Here is a 21,062-nt window from a genome sequence, read left to right as displayed (position 1 = left end):
AGTAGCTCCTATTTGACCAACCATCCTGTAGATAACAGCCATAAACTCTTGACACCATATAATAAATAACTACCTGGGAGACCTGGAGAATGAAATAAATCAGGAAGAAACTAGGAGGGTGTGAACCCTTTGAGGGAGAAGATGGTACTGGGTGAGTTTCCCATTTTTATGGCTCTGAGTCCTAGAGTAGGATCAGTCAATGTCAGATAGGCAACTAAAAAAAGTCTGTTGGAAATCCCACAGTGTTGGGGGCTTACAGAATATCGGACACGCTTCAGGACAACAGCCACGATACCGCAAATGGGGAAAACCCTGACAGGAGAGACTCAGAGATAGAGAGTCCCAACTCCTGCGTATACACTTGGCCCAAACTCTGTGGATGATGGCTATGAAGCATGCGTGCATGGGCAATCTCCGAGCATCAGTGTTTGAGTTGCCACTCACCATAGGGGAGGTGGAGTACTCATCTTTGAGTTTAGCCAAGCTAAAAACAGAACGAACAAACAAAATGCTCGTTTGGAGGAACTGAACAGAATCCAGAGTGTCTACATCTTATCTTTTACCATATTCAGGATACAATCTGATATCTGATGGGCACTGAAAAGAAAATGACAGGGAACTATGACCCATTCTCAGAGGAAAAGGCAAATGATGGAGACCAACTCCAAGGATCACCCAGATTTTGGAACAAGCAATTATGGTTTGAAAGCAACTATAATAACTATGATCAAGAACCTAAAGGAAAATATGCTTAGAATAATGAAATGATAGAAAATCTCAGCAGAGAAACAGAAATAATAAAAGTGAAACCAAACAGGAATTCTAGCCCTGAAAAATAAAATCTATCAAAGACAATAATCACCAGTTGGCCTTAACATCAAAATAAAGACAAAAGAAGAAAGTCAGTCAACCTGAATACAAATCAATAGAAATTATTCATAATGAAGAAAATGGAAAGAAAGAAAGAAAAAAAAAAAACATGAACAAATCTTTTCGGGTACCTGTGGGACAATATCAAAGGGTCTAGTTTTCATCCCAGAGATTGGGAAAAAAAAATGTTTGGAGAAATAATGGCTGAAGATTTCTCAGATATGGTGACACATACAAAATTATACAATCAAAAGCTCATCAAATCCTAAGAAGGACAAATATAGAACTTCATGTAGGCCCATTACAGTTGAGCTGCTGAAAACCCAAGATAAAGAGAAAATCTATAGAGTGACCAAAACCACACATACCTCTATTTTATTCATGAAAAATAAGTCTAAAGGGGTCATATGTGAAAGTTAAAAGCTGTACACTTTTTGGAGGAAAATATAAGAGAATATCTTCTCTACTATGGGGGTAGGCAGAGATCTCTTAGACTATAATAGTAGAAAGCTATAGGTATAACCATAAAAGAAAAACATTAAACTGAGACTTTATTAATATTAGGAACTTCTGCCCAACAAAATATATGATTAAAAGATGAATAGTCAAGCCACAGACTGGAATAAAATATTTGTAAAATATATACTGACAAGGGACTAGTGTCTAGGATATGTAAAGAACTCCTATAAGTCAATGACAAAAAGACAAAAAAAATAAAATAAAAATTGGGTAAAATATTTGAAAAGAGATCTTAACAAGGAAGAGGCATGAGTGGCCAGTAAGCACACGATCGTTAAAAGTAACGCAAATCAAATCTACAACGAGACCCCACTGCACACTCACGGGAGTAACTAAGGTTAAAAAGACCAGCAACATGAGATGTTCATGCAAATGTTTAGCTACAGCCACTCACATAGATTGTCGGGCCACTTTGGGGAAAGGACTGGCAGTTTCTTAGCATCCCTAACATGAATCTCCTCTATGATGCATCAATTTTACCCCTAGATATGTACTCAAGAAAAATGAATACCTATGTCCATACATAGACTTTTACATGGGTAATTGTTTACAGCACTTAATTTGTGGTTGCCGAGAATTGGAATCAACCCAGGATCCATCAATAATGAGGGTGGATTAACAACTGTGCTACATTTAGGTGATGCAATACTACTTAGCAATAAAGAGGAAATAAACTGATGTATGCAACAATATGCACAAATTTCACAAGCCTTATGCTGAGTGGAAGAAGTCAAATAAAAATATATATACATACTGTATGATCTCACTTGCATAGTATTCTAAAACAGACAAAACCGATCTATGGTGGAAAGAATCAGAAGGGTGACTAGCCACTAGGGGCGGTGAGATAGACAGTGACAAGAAAGGGTCAGGAGGGGACCTTCTCAGGGAATGGGATGGTTTCTGTCCTGATGGTGGTTTGGATTGCACATTGGTATGCATTTGTCAGAAACCAAATGTTATGAATAGGATTTGGGGTAACATGGTATACACATTTTACCCCTAATGGAACAGAAAAGCTATAAACATATCAAAGTCTAATTAATAATATGCATGCAGGGGCACCTGGGTGGCTCAGTTGGTTAAGCGTCTGACTTCAGCTCAGGTCACAATCTCACAGTTCATGGGTTTGAGCCCCACGTTGGGCTCTGTGCTGACAGCTCAGAGCCTGGAGCCTGTTTTGGATTCTGCGTCTCCCTCTCTCTCTCTCTCTCTCTCCCTCTCTCTGCCCCTCCCCCACTCACACTCTGTCTTTCTCTGTCTCTCAAAAAGGAATAAACGTTAAAAAAAATTTTTAAACAATAATAAGCATGCAGATGTATTTGGGGGGTGGTGTGGTACACATCCATCACATACTTTGAAATATACAAAAAATAAGATGGATTGATGGATGTTTATTGGGACAGATTGATGTATGTATATGTGTTTTATATATGTATGTTTTATATATGTATGTATATGTATCATATATATGTGTATATATATGTGTATATATATATATATATATATATATATGATAAAGGAAGTAAAATATTCATTGCAGGGTTTAGGTTATGAGCACATGGCTATTCAGCATGAACTTCTTTCAACTTCTTATCTGAAATGTTCACAAGAAAATGTTGGTTCAGCAACTATTGTATGAAATGGAAGGGTGGGTTCCCCTAATGTTGTAAGCATACCTGCATCCAGCCAAGGAGGCTTGTAGGTCTCAGCATCCCTAACCCAGACAACAGGATCTAGAAGAACGAGGCATGGTGTTGGGTTTTGATGCAGACGCTTGGAATACTTAGAAGACAAGATAAATGCTTCAGTCAAAAATTGGTTTGATATGAAACATTTGGGAAACTTGGCTCTATTATTTTCTTTCTTTCTTTCTCTCTTTCTCTCTTTCTTTCTTTCTTTCTTTCTTTCTTTCTTTCTTTCTTTCTTTCTTTCTTTCTTTCTTTCTTTCTTCCTGGAATACTATCAAACAATACTCAAAAGCTTTTTGTGCCAGAGGAAAAAAGCCTGGTCATGCCATCATGTCGAATTTGATGCCCATATGAGCCACCTGGTCTCCTCATAGTTCTTTTTTTCCCCCTCCCTTTCAGTTTTACGTTTGTCAGGCAACACGTCTGGAATCAGCAGACCCGAGTGCTGCCTCTGCCACTTGTCAGTTTTCGGCCATTCTGCATACTTCCCTGAACACTTTTAGACCATTTTTTTTTTCTTGTCCTTTGTGGTTTTGTCGCAGAGCTGCTTCTGCCACCTCAAGGTAAAATCTAGCTCCACATCTGCATTGAGGGGGTTTTTACAGCGATTCCACCCATGAACATGCTCCGTATCAGAGCTTTAACGGGTCTGGCTTCTCCAATGTACCTTCTATCTGCAGAGCCAATTGAGGAATCTGCCACCTTTGCCAGAAGCACAGGGGACATCTAATCACGAAGAAAAGGAAGGCTTCCCAAAGAAGATTGATTTGTCTCTATTGGAAAAGTCAGAAAAATCCCACAGATAGCATTTGCTTTCAGTCATTTTGCAGGGACCCCTTGTGCCACTGAACAGAGTGCTGAGGTCAGCCTGGCAGGGAGCCTCAGAGGTAATCTGAACACAACACTCCCAATGTGCAGCCGTGTGACAAAGGTATGAATCAGCCGCGGTGACACTCAGAAACCACAACCCACCTCCCTTCGCATCCACGATCTCGCTGGACCCTGCCTGGGCCATTCTGGTTCGAGACCGCTGTCACTCCCCCAAGGCTGAGACAGGGGAAAGTGGCTGGGAATGACAAGCCCAGCCCAAATGCTTCCTCATCAATTGTGACGTTAATGCTGAGAGAGAGATCTCAGGGGTAAACCTTGGTCAGGCCATTGTCACACGTTGATCTGCATAGGGCCACTTAATTTCTCTCCTTGGCATCCCCCCAAAGCAGACCCTGAGGCAAAGCCTTGGGTGACAGTCTTTCTTTGGGAGATGATGGCAGGAAGCACATGGGAGTGAATAGGGAAGTGAGACAGGGCAGGGAGACACGTGGAGACAGGATGCATTGATGAGACTGGAGCTCGATCCCCCTGTGACCCTCCAGCAGACAGCGGGGAACATGCCCCAGATCTGTCCACTGAGGGGCAGGAATGCTGGAGTGTTCATCCTCACATCCTATCTCTCACTGGCTGAGGGGCCCTGGGGGAATTCTCAGCTCAGCAAGCTGTCTCATAAGACGCAGAGGAGGCTCTGGAGGGAGGAGATCTATGCTGGGGGACGGCAGGCAAACTCAGAGGTGAGTCTGGCATGAGGGACAGAGCGTGAGGGACATGTTCCGCTCTTTTTCTAATTTAGTGTTGTTCAGACAGCACAGCTTCAGTGTCTGGAAGCAGCAGATCCGGATTTGAATATTGAACTTATAACTGAATACTGATATCATGGAATCATTGAATCATTGACTCATCAGCAACTTACTTAGGCTTTGGGCATTAGTGTATCCCCGTGTGTAAAAATCGTATCTAATGCAGAGTAAGTGAGGTGATGACTGAGAAGGAGGATTCCATAGACTGCGGTACATAAAAATCAGTCAATAGTATGGAGTTGTTACTTTGTAGCTGTTACACTGTACTATGTATGTTTTTTATATATATCTCTATATCTAAATATCTATATAGTACATGTATACATACTGTTGCAGTATACTGCATGCAACACTCCATAACATATTTATAATACATTGTTATATCAACTATATTATACTATTATCATCATATTATAATATCATATCTATTATTTTAAAATCCTGGTGGAGAGCTACAGGCAGTACCAGGGTAACCGATACAGGGATCCTTCTGTAACCAGGCGGGCCACATTTTTTTTTTCTTTGCTTGTCCGAGATCAGTATTTTCTCTTTACATAAATACAATCTTCAGTAGGAGATTCTGGAAACAGCTCCTTTAAATCTGGCTGGTAGACGGGCGATGGTGAAATAGGGGAAGGGGATTAAGAGAAACAAACCACCAGTTATAAAGGAAGTAAGTTATGGAGATGAAAAGTACAGCATAGGGAGTATAGTGAATAATATTGTCATAACGTTGTATGGTGACAGATGGTGACTGTACTTATCATGGTGAGTGCTGACTAATGCACAGAATTGTCGAATCAATATGCTATACACCTGAAACTAATATAACTTTGTATGTCTACTATATTTCAATAATTAAAAAAAATATAGCTGGTGTGTTCCCAGGAGAATTTTAGGGACAGCAGCGGGCAGGGAGATGTGGCGAATCTTACCGCCTTGTGGGTGACTGCCTGCCTAACTGTTGACACACGGTTATTACATAGTGGAAGCTTACTAAATATACAGAGAAAGTCAAAGTTCCAATACTCCGTTTATACAAAAGGAAGGGAAGGTGTTACAGTAACAGAAAGATCACACACACAAATGCACGTCACACACACACACACACACACACACACACACACACACACACACAAGAACTCGGTCACTGTCACGGAGCATCCTTGCTTCCACGAGACGCTGTTTCTGACCAGCCTGGAGATTTACTGGAAGCTCTGGAACCAGAAAACTTGTACTTGAATTTCAGCTTCACAGCTACTAGCTTGCAAGCCTGGCCCAGGTACTTAACCTCTGGGCTTGTGTTTCCCCATCTGTAAAGTGGGGATGGCTGTAGGGCCTTGCTGGGCGGTGAGGAGGACTTGGTGAGTCGAGCACCCAGCGATTCTTAGTACCTGTTGCCATTTGAAATGTGCTTTCAGATCCTAGCGTGTGAAACTACTCTCTGAAAGGCCACACCATCTTAAAACGCCCGCATTTCATGCACACATTTATAAAAGCAGAATTTTGGAGCCCACGGGTAATTTAGAAATCCTCTAGGGCAACCATTCTCCAGCTCTTCTCCAACTTGGGGGCTCTTGTTAAAAATGCAGATTTGGTTCAGTAGGTCTGAGGTGAGGCCTGAGGTTCTGCATTTCTAGTAGTGATGGGAAAGTTACCGGTCCGTCGATTACACTTTAAGAAGACTAGCCCCCTCATTTTCCAGATGGGACCCAGACCTATGTTGAGATAGCCCAGACCACACAGCTAGTGAAAGAAGGCTCATAATTAGAACATGATGTTTTGACTCTGTATTTGGGGTCCCCCCAACACTTGAACACAAATGTCATCCAGCTCCTGACCAGAAATTCTTCCCAGGTAGTTGCAAAAAGGAAAGGCATTTCTACTGATATTCCATGGAGAGGGGACCCAATGACGAGTTAGAGTCCTCTGGGGGGAACTGCGTTTGCTGTCTCCAGAAAGGACTGTAGTTTGATGTTCGTCAGACATGTAGCATTTTTAATAGATACAAGCACTGATCAGCAGTCTGGTCGTTGTCAATGGGTTAGTTCAATTATTGGAAAACTTTATTATCTTTGGAAACCTTGAACATATGAGCCTGTGTTTTAACTGTACGTTTTATGAGCTATGAATAGTGATTAAGTATTTCTAGTGAACATTTAGGATCCAGTTAAGATGTTTTCAACATAAAAATACACATGGGGATTTAAAAAACTAAGTACAGAGGCACCTGGGTGGCTCAGTTGGTTGGGTATCCGACTTTGGCTCAGGTCATGATCTCACAGTTTGTGAGTGTGAGTCCCGTATTGGGCTCTGTGCTGACAGGTCAGAGCCTGGAGCCTGGTTTGGCTTCTCTGTCTCCCTCCTTCTCTGCTCCTCCCCGGACTCATGCTCTGTCTCTCTCTCAAAAATAATAAAATAAAGGTTAAAAAATTTTAAAAAACTAAGTACAAAAAAGTATGTAAATTAATTTTTATGTTGATTACATATGGAAATGATCATATTTGCATGTATTGGGTTAAATAAAATATACTAATTCAATTGATTCAATATTAGTATAAAATTCAATTAATGTTACACAAGTTTCTTTTCCCTATTTAAAATGCTGATACAAAAAATTAGAATTGCATGTGTGGCTGAAATTACATTTCTATTGGATAATGGTTTCGGTACATGAATGGATGGATGGGCATACAGATGACAGATGGATAGTATCAATCCTATATATTTAATTTACAACCTACACTTAATATAAATTAGAGATACATAATCAACATACATTTAAATTATTTCAGAATTCTCTCATGCACGCTTATTCTCTCAAATTATGTATGCACAGATACATGATATGTATTTCAAAATCTTTGTTCCAACATTTAACGTGGTTAGATATCGCCCACAGAGTCTCACATTAAAATTGCCTTTCTATGTTTATGACTTGAAAAAATGACTACTCCCCCTGCTAGTACTTGAAAGTTGACTTCATAAATTATTAGTTTCCCAATAGCATGGGGAGAGAGTCTGCAGCTCCCCAAAGTGAACAGGCCACCCTTTGTCATTGACACGCACCATTAATGTACAGCAAGGCAGTGGATACCCTCCTCCTCCTTGCAGAGCAAATGGCCTGGTGCTTTAGTGGAGGTCTGGAGGAGCTCTCCCAGAAGAGCAGTATGGTCACTGGTAGCACAGGCTTGTAACTTGGCTCTACCACTTAAGATGCATGGGAGCCCCTTTGGACAAATTATTTAACCTCCTTGATCCCAGTCTCCTAATTTGAGAAAAAGGGACCATGAAACCACACGTCTCACAGAGTTGTGTGGGGTCTGGATCACGTGTTATTTGTGGAAGACTTGTTGCAAGGCACCGACGACACCTTCAGTCCACTGTGGTTTTTGTGGAACAGACTTATGACCCTCATGCATAATCAGATCTCCTTTCTTCTGAGGATACGGAACAACACACTTTCCTGTCCCCTTTGCAACTGGACGGGGCTGTCGTTATGACAATCAATGGATTACAGAAGCAAATGTCATCCGTCACCTCATGGACAGAATATATAGTTGTGAATGCAGAAGTCAGAATGCTCTCCTCTGCCATGGACAAGTCACGTGTATCCTGTTCAGATGGTGCTGTCATGGCATTTTGGGGGCACAACTGCATGGAGCAGAAGGCCCCTCTAACAAATATTCATTGTGTAGTATAAGCAATAAATAAACATTTGTTTAAGTCACTGTATTTGGAGGACTGCATATTATTGCAGCGTAACTTAACCTAACCTGACTCACAAACTAATTGCCTAAGGCAAGTCCTCTGCTGAAGTAGGTCTTTGGCTTTCCCAGGCTTTCCCTGAGCTCCTGATCCATAGCCTTTTATCACAGCTAAACATAAATTTCTTGGCCATTCCCTCCAGAGTCATAGAAGGGATACATACACCCAGTCATCTTGGGTGTCTCATCTTCATTCACTCCCACCAACTTTCTCCTTCCTGAACCTAGTTACTACAAGGATTTCTTCTGAGAAAGTAGATTATATAAGTCATGTTTACATTCCTAAAACAACTTCTGCTTCTAAAGCAGCTTTTATGACCAAGATACTTTTTTTTAATACTGCACCAAAGCTATTAAAAAGAATGGAAACTACAGATCATAAAAATGTCAACAGTGAAACACTCATTTCCATGCAAGTTGTGAAATAAAATCAATATATGCTAACTTGTTCTTTAAGAACAAAGGAAGAAAAGGGGGCATTTCAAATGTTTGTTATTATTTAATCCAAACTCATGGATCCATTGCTGCTTATGTCTAGAGGGAACCCCAAAGGTCATTATGTCTAACACCCTCAAATTGTCATCAAATTTAGTGGTTCATGTCAAAATATGTAGTTATAGGGACAGAGATCACATATACTTCCAATAATACATTTTTAAAGAATAGTTAATGATTTTGCAGTTTTCCAGAAGTGAAGAAAGCTGAGATTTGTTGCTGCAAGAGCAAAATTTCTTAATAAGCATGCCAAGAAGCAAGAGGATTCCAGAACCGCCAGTGAGATATTTTAGGTGAAAACAGTTTTTCTATCTTGAGAAGCATCAAGTTCCTTAGAAAATGAGTGAAATTCTTCTCAAAGATTCTGGGAAATTTTCGAGTGCCATTGGCCCAATTTTTTATCCTTTCCTAATTTTTTTATTTCTTTATCTGGTCCCCAGCAACCAGTGACTGCCCACCTCATCTGTATCTCAAAAGAGAGGTTAGGAGTTGACATCTATTTCAAAAGCTCTGTTCTCCTCTAAAAGACAACTGCCTACCCCTATGAGGGCCAGAACCAGTGTGTTCAACTCAACTTGAGACACTTGTGTCAGAAGACACTTGGCCTGGGCCCTGTCCATGTTAGATCAGTGGTCAGAGTGAACCTTTGGGGAGAGCTGATAAGGCTGAAGATGGCCCCAGATCTGTGAGGCTGGAGGAACCAGGGATAGTGCTTTTGAGAGGCAGCATAGACCAGGGCTAAGGTTCTGTGCCAGAGTTGCTGAGTTTGAATCCTGGCCTTTCATTTTGCAGATGGCTGATCTTGGCTGGTGACTTAACCTATTCATGCCTCAGTTTCTCATCTTCAAAGGAAGGATGATATTTACTGGTCTCTACTTTAGAGGGCTATTACATAACTTAAATGTACTAATACTTATAAAGTACATAAAACAATACCCAGAGTATAATTGGAGCTATCTCTATCGGTGTCTCCTAAAAAGAAAATAATGGTGTTGCCAAAGTGATATCATATTTACAAATGGCGTTTATTAGTTGGAAATGTGAAAACCACCTTCAGCCTTACAGTTCTGTTACAGAACTGTGGTGTCAGAACCCTGATAAATACAAGTGGCCTTATCTGGAAAGGATAGAGACTCCTGATTATGCCTCTAATGAAAGAAGCACATCGACATAATTTGAGATGCGTGATTGTCAAATAATTTTATTTGATGTTTTATGGAAATGGTTAAGAATATGCATTTCGGATTCTGAGAAACTTCCTTAATTTGAAGAACATAATGCCCCTTATTTTTGGACACTAAACTGAGGAGCATGAGAAATGGGCAACTTTTGCCCCCCAAGCCCAAACCTTCTTTTTGCAGAGAACACATTCTGACCAGCGGGTGGCAATCATGTGTCATAATGCAAAAGGCCATATTCTCTTCAGAAAGTTTAGACCCTGGACAGAAAATGAACAACAACAGAGTAGGGGGCAGATAACACTGAAAGTGTACCAAGCAAGATGGACATGGACCGTGCCCTCAATGAGCCTGCAGTCTTCAAATGAGGTAGTTAAGCTGCAAGAATGTGACATATTAAAACCCCATTCCTCCCCTCCCCTCCCAACGGCCTGCTTCATTCTTCTTGTAGAGCTATGGGCCTATTAGAAAATAATAGTATTAAAGACAAAGACCATGGGGCCAGTCCCTGTGCAGTGAGGGTAAGGGCCCAGTGGCCAGTCATGAGCACTGCCAGGGAGCTGGTTCAGAAGACCAGGCTTTAGTATTTAGAGAGGCTGGTTACAACAAAAAGGAGTAATGGATGTGAGAATTCTATTGCCTCTTGTTCTTGGCTTCCTTGACCTATGTTTGCCAGATTCTGAACATGATTGCATGCGTGAGAGCATAGCCTATTCCTGCGAGACTGATCTCTGATGTTACAGGATCTGAGATGCCCTACATAATAGCCATGTGACATTACGTCAGTTTTCATCCATAAGCCTCAGTTCCTCTATCTGTAAAGTGGGCATGAAAATCATTATGACAATCTTTTAGGGCTTTTTGGAGACTGAGTGAACTACTGCCCATAAAGTGATTATGACAATGTCTGGCACTTAGAAGATGTATAAAAATATTATTATCTGATTGGAAGTTGGCATCTGCGATGATTCAACCCATAAGATCTGACCATGGGCACCTGTCTCTCATTGATGTTCTTGGCTGTCCATTTTGGCTGCAGCTGCCATTTTGCTAAGCCTAGTCATATCTTCTACAGGACGGCAGTGGGGCCTCACCTAATAGGCTAGCTGGGGAAATTTAATGAGATGATGAGCTGATCATACTCCAATAGCCCGCCCTACAGTTTAGACAAAGGTGAGGGCTTCCCAGCCCAGCTGTGAGCACCCCTGTTGGGTCCTCCTTCGAGATTTTTGGCTCGAGCAAATGGTAGAGTAGAGGGATGATGATGCATGAGGGCTGACACACTCCGATAGTTAGAGGCCAAGGAGAAGAGGTGAAGAAAATTGGCCTGGGAAGAAGGAGAAGAACTAAGGCAGATTACTATTCTGCTTTTCCTTTTTTTATTAAAACACCTTTCTTCATCTTGTCCTGTTTCAACATTCATTCCAACTGCTCTTCATGCTTACTAAGCAGTCTTCTGACCACGATTTGGTTTTCTACAAAGGATGGAATAGACGCGGAAAATGTGCTGATCATGTGGTCTTGAGTATCCGGTCTCTTTGACAGTAATTTCTCTTTGTAAATTAACAGATTGACTCCATGCGGGGAGAGAATTTGCTGATCATTTGGACTCTGTGTATCTCAGCGCCTGTGACAGTCATTCCCCTTTTAAAATTAATAGGTTGGCTTCGTATAGGAAGAGAAAATGCTGATCGCGTGGACTTTGAGTGTTCCGGTCCTTGTCACACTCATACCTCTTTGCAAATTAATAAATTGGGATGCAGGTCTTATAACCCCTTTTGTAAGTGTCAGCCCTAAGAGGTGCTTCTTTTCTTTGGGTTGGCAATATCATAAGGTCTTTATATCAGGTCCAAATAAGCTGGTTGGGTGACCAACTTGTCCCAGTTTGCCCAGAACTTTCCCGGTGTGAGCTCTAAAAATTCCACAGCTTGGGCACCCTCTCTGTCTCAGGAAAACCAGGACAGCTTGCTTAGGACTTTCTTGGTTTTAAAATACATCTGGAGAAGCCCCTCAGTCTTCAATTACCCCACAGCTTAGCTACTCGGTGAAGAAAATCCAGCCTCACCACATTGCTGAGAAAAAGCAAAAGTGCTTCAGAAACTACCTACATGTGCCAAATTCAAATTTCATATCTAGTTTTAGAAGGCCTTTAAGCTGTTACTGTCTTTACATCTTCTAGGTATTACACCACAATATAATCCACGAGTATTTTGTTTTACAGCTCTTATACTTAAGATATTTCACAGAAGGCAAGCTTTACACTAACACACAGGAGTTAAGATGATTGTTTTATACCTGGACTGCATCCAAACTGCAGTTCTCCCTGGCTGAAGATGATCTAAATTCTTATTTTTAGGTCCCCAAACCGCTTGCTGGTTGCTACCCGGTGGTGCGGTGTGGCCTGGCAGAGGTTTGGCAAATAAAATATTCCCCAGCTGCATGTGCTTTGACGCTTTTCTCTACCACCTGAAGGCAGTAGGAAGAGAGTGTGGGAGACAGTAACATATCCATAGAATGAGCATTCATGATTAGTCTTTAGTCTCTATTTTCTCTATTGCTTCTAACTAGAAGCAACTCTCTATTAACTCTCTGTCTCATCTGATCTTTGCTTTAGCATCCAACATGCTGGCCACATCCACTTCCCCAAGCTTTTCTTACCTCTGCAGTCTCACTCCCTCCTTTCTGCTCTACCCTCACATTCCTTCTATACCCGACGTGCAAATGTTGGGATTGCTCTGGGCCAACTTTGGGGATCTCTTTTCCTTTAAATGCTCTGCTGTGCCACAAGCCACATGTGGCTGCAAGCCACATGTGGCCAACCAGCAATGGGTATGGGGCCAGTCTGAAATGAAGTGTGCTGTAACACACTAGATTTATATTTTTATTATTTTTAAATTTATTATTCTACTTTAATGTTTAGATAAAGCAGTAGGTTATCTTTTCCCATTTCTAACACTTAGAATGGAAAAATATAAAATATGTAATTTTTAATATTGATCAAGTGATGGGATAATAATTAAGTGATATATCAGGTTAAAGAAGATAATATTAAAAGTAATTTCATCTGTTTCTTCTTACGATTTTTCAAATGTTTATTCATCTTTGAGAGACAGAGTATGTAAGCAGGTGAGGGGCAGAGAGAAAGGGCGGAGAAATGATCCAAGGTGGGCTCTGCGTTGACAGCAGAGAGCCTGACGCGGGGCTCAAACTCATGAACCGTGAGATCATGACCTGAGCTGAAGTCAGACGCCTAACTGACTGAGCCACCCAGGTGCCCTCTTCTTACCATTTTAAACGTGGCTACCCGAAAATTTAAATTTACATGTGTGTCTCAAGTTATATTTTAATTTGGCAAAGCTGCTATAAAGTCTCCCCCTAAATGATCTCAACAATCCTCAGACAACTTTAGAATGATAAATCCAAAGGGTGTATTCCCAACTCTGAATGCAAGACCCATATATCCATCTGACTTTTTTGATATCTTAAAAAAAAAATTTTTTTTGACATCTCACAAATTTCTCACATTTAGCATGTACAGATCTTGATTCTGTCCCCTGAATAAGCATCTCCCCAATCTATCTCACTGTTCCCAAGCCTCTCCCCTAAAAGATGCTACAAAACTGGCCTTGAGCATGGAGGAAGGGGCCATGGACGTTCTCGAGAAGCTGGAAGAGGCAAGGAATGTATTCTCCCCTACAGCCTCCAGAAGGAACCAGCTCTGCAGACACCTTGATTTAAGCCTTGTAAGACCCATTTTGGACTTCTGCCTCCAAAAGTGTTAGAGAATAAATTTGTGTTGAACCACTATGTTTGTGATAATATTTCACGGAACTATTAGGAAACCAAAAGAGACAAATGGCACCACCCTGTTGTGTCTACCTCCGATTATATTTTAAGCCAATCCACTTCTCCCCATCTCCATTTCCATGACCTTTACTGTAACAACTTCCTAACCAGTCTTTCCTTGGGATAAATTAAAAATGGCTGTAAATTCTTTGGTCAATCTTCTCATCAGGAGGTGGAGTCCATTTCTCCTCCTCTTGAATTTAAGTTAACCCTGGGCTGCTCTGACCAACAGAACACAGTGGGAATGATGGTGTGTAACTTCCAGGGCTTGGCCTTGAGAGAGATGTAACCTCTGCTCACACACACCTGGATGGTTTCCACTGGAAGCAAACCACCATGTAAGATGTTTGATTTGCTCTGGGGAAGCCCAAGGTAGCATATGGAAAGAGGCCACCCTGAAGAAGCACCAAGGTGCCATATCTGTGAGTGAAGCTTTCTTGGATCCTCCAGCCTAGCTAAGTCAGCAGCTGGAAACAGCTGAGTCAAAGACCCTGCTGATATCTAGATGAACCCTGCTTGAATTCTTGGCCCACAGAAACATGACCAAATAGGATGGTTGTTTAGGTCTGTAAGTTAGGGTAGTCTGTAACACAGTGACACGTGACTGGAACACCTGTCTCCCACTCATGTGACTGCTCTAACCCACCTTGACACAGCAGCCAGCACGGTCATCCTATAGTTAATCTGAGGGTCACTCCCTTGCTTCCCACTGAGCTCAGAGGAAAGCTGAACCTCTATCCTCTGTCACTCTTCCTACTGATCCCTGGAACCTGGCCATCAGACATCACAAGCATCACTGGATATTTATGGTCTAACGGCTATTCAATTAGAAATGCACTTATTAATTCAATACCTCTTTATGCAGCACTGACAATGTGCCAGGCACTGAGCTTAGTGTTAAGGACACAGCGGGGATCCAACCGGCATGGGAGATCAACACAAGACAAGAAAAGAAACAATGCTTTTAAGTATTATAAATCATGACAAATGCTGAGAATGGAAAACACACACACACACACACACACACACACACACACACACACACAGAGCATGGCAAGAGAAAATTAACAGGGTTTACCCAATATAAGTAAGGTAATAAGGAAAGGCTTCTCTGAAAAGATGATGTTTAATCAGACATTTAAAAGGGAAGACCTCAACATCATTATTCTTAGACCAGGCTCTGTCTTTCCAGATACAAAGATCAGAACCAATGTCCAAGAGAGACCACACAACTCTCCCTGGTTCTAAAGTTTCTGACACCATATATTTTGCTAACATTCCTCCTTCTTCATTTTCCTCTGCCCCATAAATTGCCTCTCTGCCCAGACTCACTTTCTTACCTTCCAGCCTCAATTCCCATTCCCCATGTCCTCCCAAGAGGGGTCTTTTCCCAGATAATCATCTCCGGGTATGTTGTAATGTGGGAGTGTCAACATTAGCTCAAACATTAACACAAACGCTGGCAAACCCGAAGTCTAATTACTTTTCAATTCAAAGTCTGGCAATTCATAATCCAAGCCAGGCTTTGGTCTGATATAAGAATACTGAGATTTTAGGAAAGGAAATTTATATATTTGGTACAGATCATAATTTTTAAGATGGAGTTGAATGTCTGGGTCAAATTTCTAGTTTTCTCTAATTCAGTCCATTAAAGCTGTGGCAGGAAAAAATCTCAGCTTTATATCTCTTTGATATTAAAAATATTGTTTCATCAATTTAAGGAAAATTGACAAACCAGAGGAAATTAGCTTCCTGAGGAGGGCTTGGGAATTTCTGAAGACACAGCTCCTTTGGATTCTGAAGTACAAAAGTCCTAGAATCAAAACGATGGTGACATCCCCCCATGCTCATTTCACGGGGAATGAACACTCTGCCTCTAAGCTCCACTGAAGATGGACCACGTGTTAAGGACCCAGAACATCAGCGCTGTAAGCCTGGGGTGCCCTCTGACTGACATGTCATGGAACAGTCCGGCTCAAACCACACTGGTGGTCAAACCATCTTGTGCGTACTCTGAATGATGACATCTCCAAAGAGTTGGAGCTCCTGAGGCTGTGGCAAGCTCCCCAACCCCCACCCGGGCCCGCATCATATCCTCTCAGCTACCTCTGACATCAGCGGCAGCTGTGTGCCCTATCTTGGGGGCACAGACTCGCCAGGCTGTCCCAGAATCCTCTGTTAGCCCAGGTGACTGCAAGATGATCTGCCTAAGACTTCCTCTGACACACAGAGAAACTTGTTCTAAACCTGAGGCATCTGACACCCACTGGGGCAACTCTCAATCCATGGGGAGTGGGGAGCCTGTGCATAAAGATTCCAGCTTCTCCATCCTTCAGGTGGATGATTCTGCAAGGCATTTCACAGGGCTCTCAGGGGTCCTGGTAGAACTGAATAAATTAACTCTGTTGACAACAGAAGCAACCTGGGTAATATACCTTTTGATTGGTTTTTCCTCCTTCTCTCCCTAGCCTTTTACTTGCTTTGCTTCCCTGGACACCCTCCCAGATAAACATCCTGCACCCAAGTCTTTGCCTTAGGTGGGCTTTTCTTTCTGGGGAACCCAAACTAAAGCAAATGCAGTCCAACCAGTACATCTTTCTTTGGAGGAAAATGGATTAGCACAGAGCAAAAGAGGTAGTATCAGGTGTGGGTAAGGGTGAAGGGGAAGCAAAGAAAAGGAAGGAGGAAAAGAGCCTCCAAAGCTTTGTTAGTGTTCTGGAAAGAGAGGTAATCTCATTACCAGGCAGGTTCTCTGAGGTCAGTGGGTATCAGAAATAATTTTTTTTTTCTCTGACCACATTTGTTTTTAGGACCATCCCAGATGCTGACTTCAAAAGCTTTCTAGTTAGTAATGGCTGCATAAAACTTCTTTTGTTCTTGCCTGCACGTCTCATTCCATTTCAGCAGGAGATAAGCAGAACATCCTGGTCATGGAAATGTCTTTAGTACCTCCTCCCTGCTCTGGCCAGGGGAGCTTAGGAAAGGAGAGTGGTGCCTGAGGCTCAGCCCTGGCTGAGCAGTGAGAACCCTCCACCCATGCCATCCTTCAGCACCATGATGGAATTCGGACAAGAGCGTTTGTCAGAACAAAAGATACCCCTGTAATCTGTGAGGTCAGAGGAACACATACACTGGGAAAAAGAGAAATGAATTATTTGACATCCACACAGTGAAACAGAAAAATAGCAAACTGTCAGGGAAGGACAAATATTTTTCTGGAAAAATTTGGCCAGTGGCACACATGAGAAACTCCACTCAAATCAAACATAGAGGCTTAGCTATCCAGACCTTTTTTATTTGATGTGAAGTGAAAGCTAATTTTTCTATAATAAGTTGAAAATATTGAAAAAAAAAACTTCAGAGGGTTCTGGAAAAAGGGAGGGGACAAAGTTACACAGCATTTAATTGACAAAGCAGACCAACAAAATTTGTATTTAGGGCTTAAACATGTTATTTAATGATTTATATATTCAAGACAAAGATTTCAAGGATTCTTACTTTTAAAAGCAAAGGTGCTCATGATTTTTTTAAGTTATATTTAAGCACCTTCCCTAATCCATTTTAATGTCTCTATTTTTTTTTTCTTTTTAACGTTTATTCATTTTTGAGAGAGAGAGAGATACAGAGTGCAAAAGGGGAGGGGCAGAGAGAGAGTGGGAGACACAGAATGCAAAACAGGCTCCAGGCTCTGAGCCATCAGCACAGAGCCCGATGTGGGGCTCAAACCCACGAACCGTGACATCATGCCCTGAAGTCAGACGCTTAACCGACGGAGCCACCCACATGCCCTAATGTCTCTATTTTTTTTAAGTTTTTTTTTTTAAGTTTATTTATTTGGAGAGAGAGAGAATGAGCACAAGTGGATGAGGGGCAGAGAGAGAGGAAGAGAGAGAATCATAAGCAGGCTCCACGCTGTCAGCACAGAGCCTGATGTGGGGCTCAAGCTCATGAACCATGAGATCATGATCTGAGCCAAAACCAAGAGTTGGATGCTTAGCCAACTGAGCCACCCAGGCATCCTAGCCCTTTTTAATGTCTCTAAAAGTTAGGGATGTATCTTACAATTGGTATGAAGGAAGGGATGTGTCCAAGTTTAAGCACCAACATTCTTCTGTGTGAATGGTATGAAAAATACGGGCATGCTTGACACTGGCTTCATCTCCTGTCCTCCACCACTCCCGGAACAGGCTATTTTATGTCCCATGGTTTGTGATGAGCATTGCCAGTTCTCAGGAAGATAGAAGATGAAGCAAGTCAGAAGGAAGGGTCTAGAATGGATACTAACACCCGGTCTTAAAGGGGTTCATGTGTCAGACTGAGGAGTCAGATAACAGCTTCAGTGGTGGGTATTCATTCTCCTCACACTGAAGAGAATAAGAAATATTTGCTAACTCGCCAAAAGGAAGAGGCATCCAAATGCCACTTTTCTTGTATTTACTTTCAACTTTTAAAGTGGAGCATAATATTTATCATTCATATATGAGACTGCAAACATGTATGTGTACAGTTTGATGAATTTTTTTTTGCAATAAACCTATATAATCACCATGGAGAATAAGATATAGAAACTGTCATTGCCCCAGAAATGTCCCGATGCCCCCTTTCAGTCATCACCCTTACAAAGGTAACTCCTGTTCTGAGGTCTACCATCATAGGATAGTTCTGGCCACTGCTGAACTTTGTCCACATGGGCTAGTCTGTCATATCTGACTCCTGGTCATGCAATGTTATGTCTGTGAGGTTCCTGAACATAATAGTAGGGTTTTTTTTCCATTGCCACAAAATACTCATGTACATATGAAAATGTATCCCTTTGTCTCTTGATGGGCTTTTGGGGTGCTTCCAGTTTGGACTTTTATGCACAGCGTTCTGATCATCCTGAAAGTGTCTTTCAAGTTCTGCCAGGTGTAGCCTCGGGAGTGAAATTTCTAGGTCACGGGATATTCACTTTGTGGTGTGTGAGGGTTTCAATTGCTGCACATCCTTGCCAACACTTGGTATTGTTAGTTGCTAAATTTCTAAGCCATTTTGGGGTGTGTCTGTAATCGTATTTCGGTATAATCTCTGTGGTTTTAACTTTGCATTTCCCTGATGACTAATGACTCTAAAAGCCCTTTTTATATGTTTAGTGGTGATTTGGCTCTTATTTTGTAAAAGCTCATTAAAATTCATTACTCATTTTTAATTGGGTCATCTACCATTTTGTTACTGCTTTGTAGGCATTGTTAATAGATACTGGGTAAATGTTCTATAAGAGAGATATTTATTACAAATATTTTCCTACTCTATAGCCTACCTTTCCTTCTCCTGAATGGTGTATTTGGATGAGCACAATTTTCTACTTTTAGTGAAATCTGATGTACTCATCATCTCATTTACATACTTAAGATAAATTGGCTTATAATTTTCTTTTCTTTTAAAGTCCACATCAGCTATTGTGGTGAAGGCTACACTGCCCTTATTGAAACTTTTTCTAGTTTCTGGATGATTTTTTATAAGATTGGTTTAGTTTCTTCCCTAAACGTCTGGTAGAATTCATGATGAAGGAAGTCATTTGGCCTGGAGCTCTTGTAACCTATAGAGTTGTAATTTAATAGAACTACTGAGGTTTTCAATTTCTTCTTGTGTATGTCTGGTAAGCTTAGTTTTTATTTTTTGAGAGAATTTGTTGGTTCGTTTTAATTTTCAAATCAATTTTCACAAATATATTCACAATGACCCTTGTTCTTTTGTCGTTTTTATATTTGAAGAATCCCATAGGGCACCTGGCTGGCTCAGTGGGTTGAGCTTCTGACTCTCGATTTCAGCTCAGGTTCCTGGCAACCAGCCCAGTGTTGGGCTCCATGCTGAATGTGGAGCCTGCTTGGGATTCTCTCTCTCTCTCTCTCTCTCTCTGTCTCTCTTTTTTCTCTCCCCCTCTGTCCCTCTTTCCCACTCATGCACTCTCTCTCTCAAATTAAAAGTAAATCAATAAAAAGAAAATAAATGGATAATCCTTGCTGAGATGTCTCCTTTTTCATCCCTTTAAGTGGGAATTGTGTCTGTTTCTCTTTCTCGGTTATCCTTACTGGGGCTTCTCTATGAATGTTTCAAAGAACCAACTTGGGGACTTACTGCATGGATTCCTATCTATCTCTATCTACTTTCTATATTGCTGACTTATATTTTTATCTTTATTATTTCCTTACCCCTATTTTCTCAGAGTTAAATTTGCCATTCTTCTTTGATTTAGATCATTTATTTTCAGCTTTCCTAATTATGCATTCAAAGCTATACATGTTTCCTCCACTTTATCTGTGTCCCACAAGTTTTATGTTTTATTTTCATTATGTTATATTCCAAGGGCTTTCTATTTTCTACTATTATGTCTCCTTTTGCCCATGGACTATGTCAAAGTATATTACTTAGTTTCCAAACATGTGGGCATCATCTGGTTTTATTTTTCTTATTCATTTCTAGTTTAAATCAGCAGTGGTCAGAACACACATTCTGTATGATTTCTATTTTTTGAAATTTGTTGATCAGAATATGATATATTTGTAACTATTTCATGTGTACCTGAAAAAAATGTATATTCTGAAGTTTTTAGGTATAGTGTTCTACCCATGGTATTGAAATTTTTATTATCCTTATTTATATTTACACTGTATATTAGCTCCTAAGTGGTGTATTAAAACTTCTAGTTATGATTATGAGTTTTTCTATTTCTGCCATTAGTTCTACCTATATAAGTCTTGTTTTATATTTGTTATTGGGTGCATCCAAATTTAGGATTGTTTTATCTTCCAGTTGAACGGTTTTATAATTGTGAAATATGCCTTTTTATCTGTAATGATCCTTCTTTAACTTCTATTTCCCCTGATAATAGCATAGCCACTCCAACTTTCTTTTGGTTAATATTTAAATGGTGAATTTATTTAAATTCTTTTACTTTCCATTTTTCTGTATGCTTACGTTAAGCTATATCTAAATTAAGCAATATATACCTGTTGTTTTAAAATGTAGTCTAATAACATTTGCTTTTAATTGGAGTATTTATCAACTTATATTCCTGGGTCCTCATCT

General features: G+C 40.8%; 1 protein-coding gene and 1 long non-coding RNA gene across 2 annotated transcripts in view; one reads left to right on the top strand and one right to left on the bottom strand.

The window, feature by feature from the left end:
• CDH13 (cadherin 13) overlaps positions 1–21,062 on the bottom strand; it is a 1,030,614-nt gene that overhangs the window by 615,728 nt on the left and 393,824 nt on the right. The window lies entirely within an intron of this gene.
• On the top strand, positions 4,213–13,955 carry LOC128778196 (uncharacterized). Its single transcript, XR_008423599.1, has 2 exons — positions 4,213–4,645; positions 13,746–13,955. It is a non-coding gene; the product is annotated as an uncharacterized LOC128778196 (long non-coding RNA).

The sequence above is a fragment of the Panthera pardus genome, unplaced genomic scaffold (assembly GCF_024362965.1).
Source record: "Panthera pardus isolate Hobbes unplaced genomic scaffold, ASM2436296v1 HiC_scaffold_19, whole genome shotgun sequence".
Taxonomy (NCBI): domain Eukaryota; kingdom Metazoa; phylum Chordata; class Mammalia; order Carnivora; family Felidae; genus Panthera; species Panthera pardus.
Note: the sequence above shows the minus strand (reverse complement) of the source record. Positions and strands in the feature narration are given on the sequence as shown.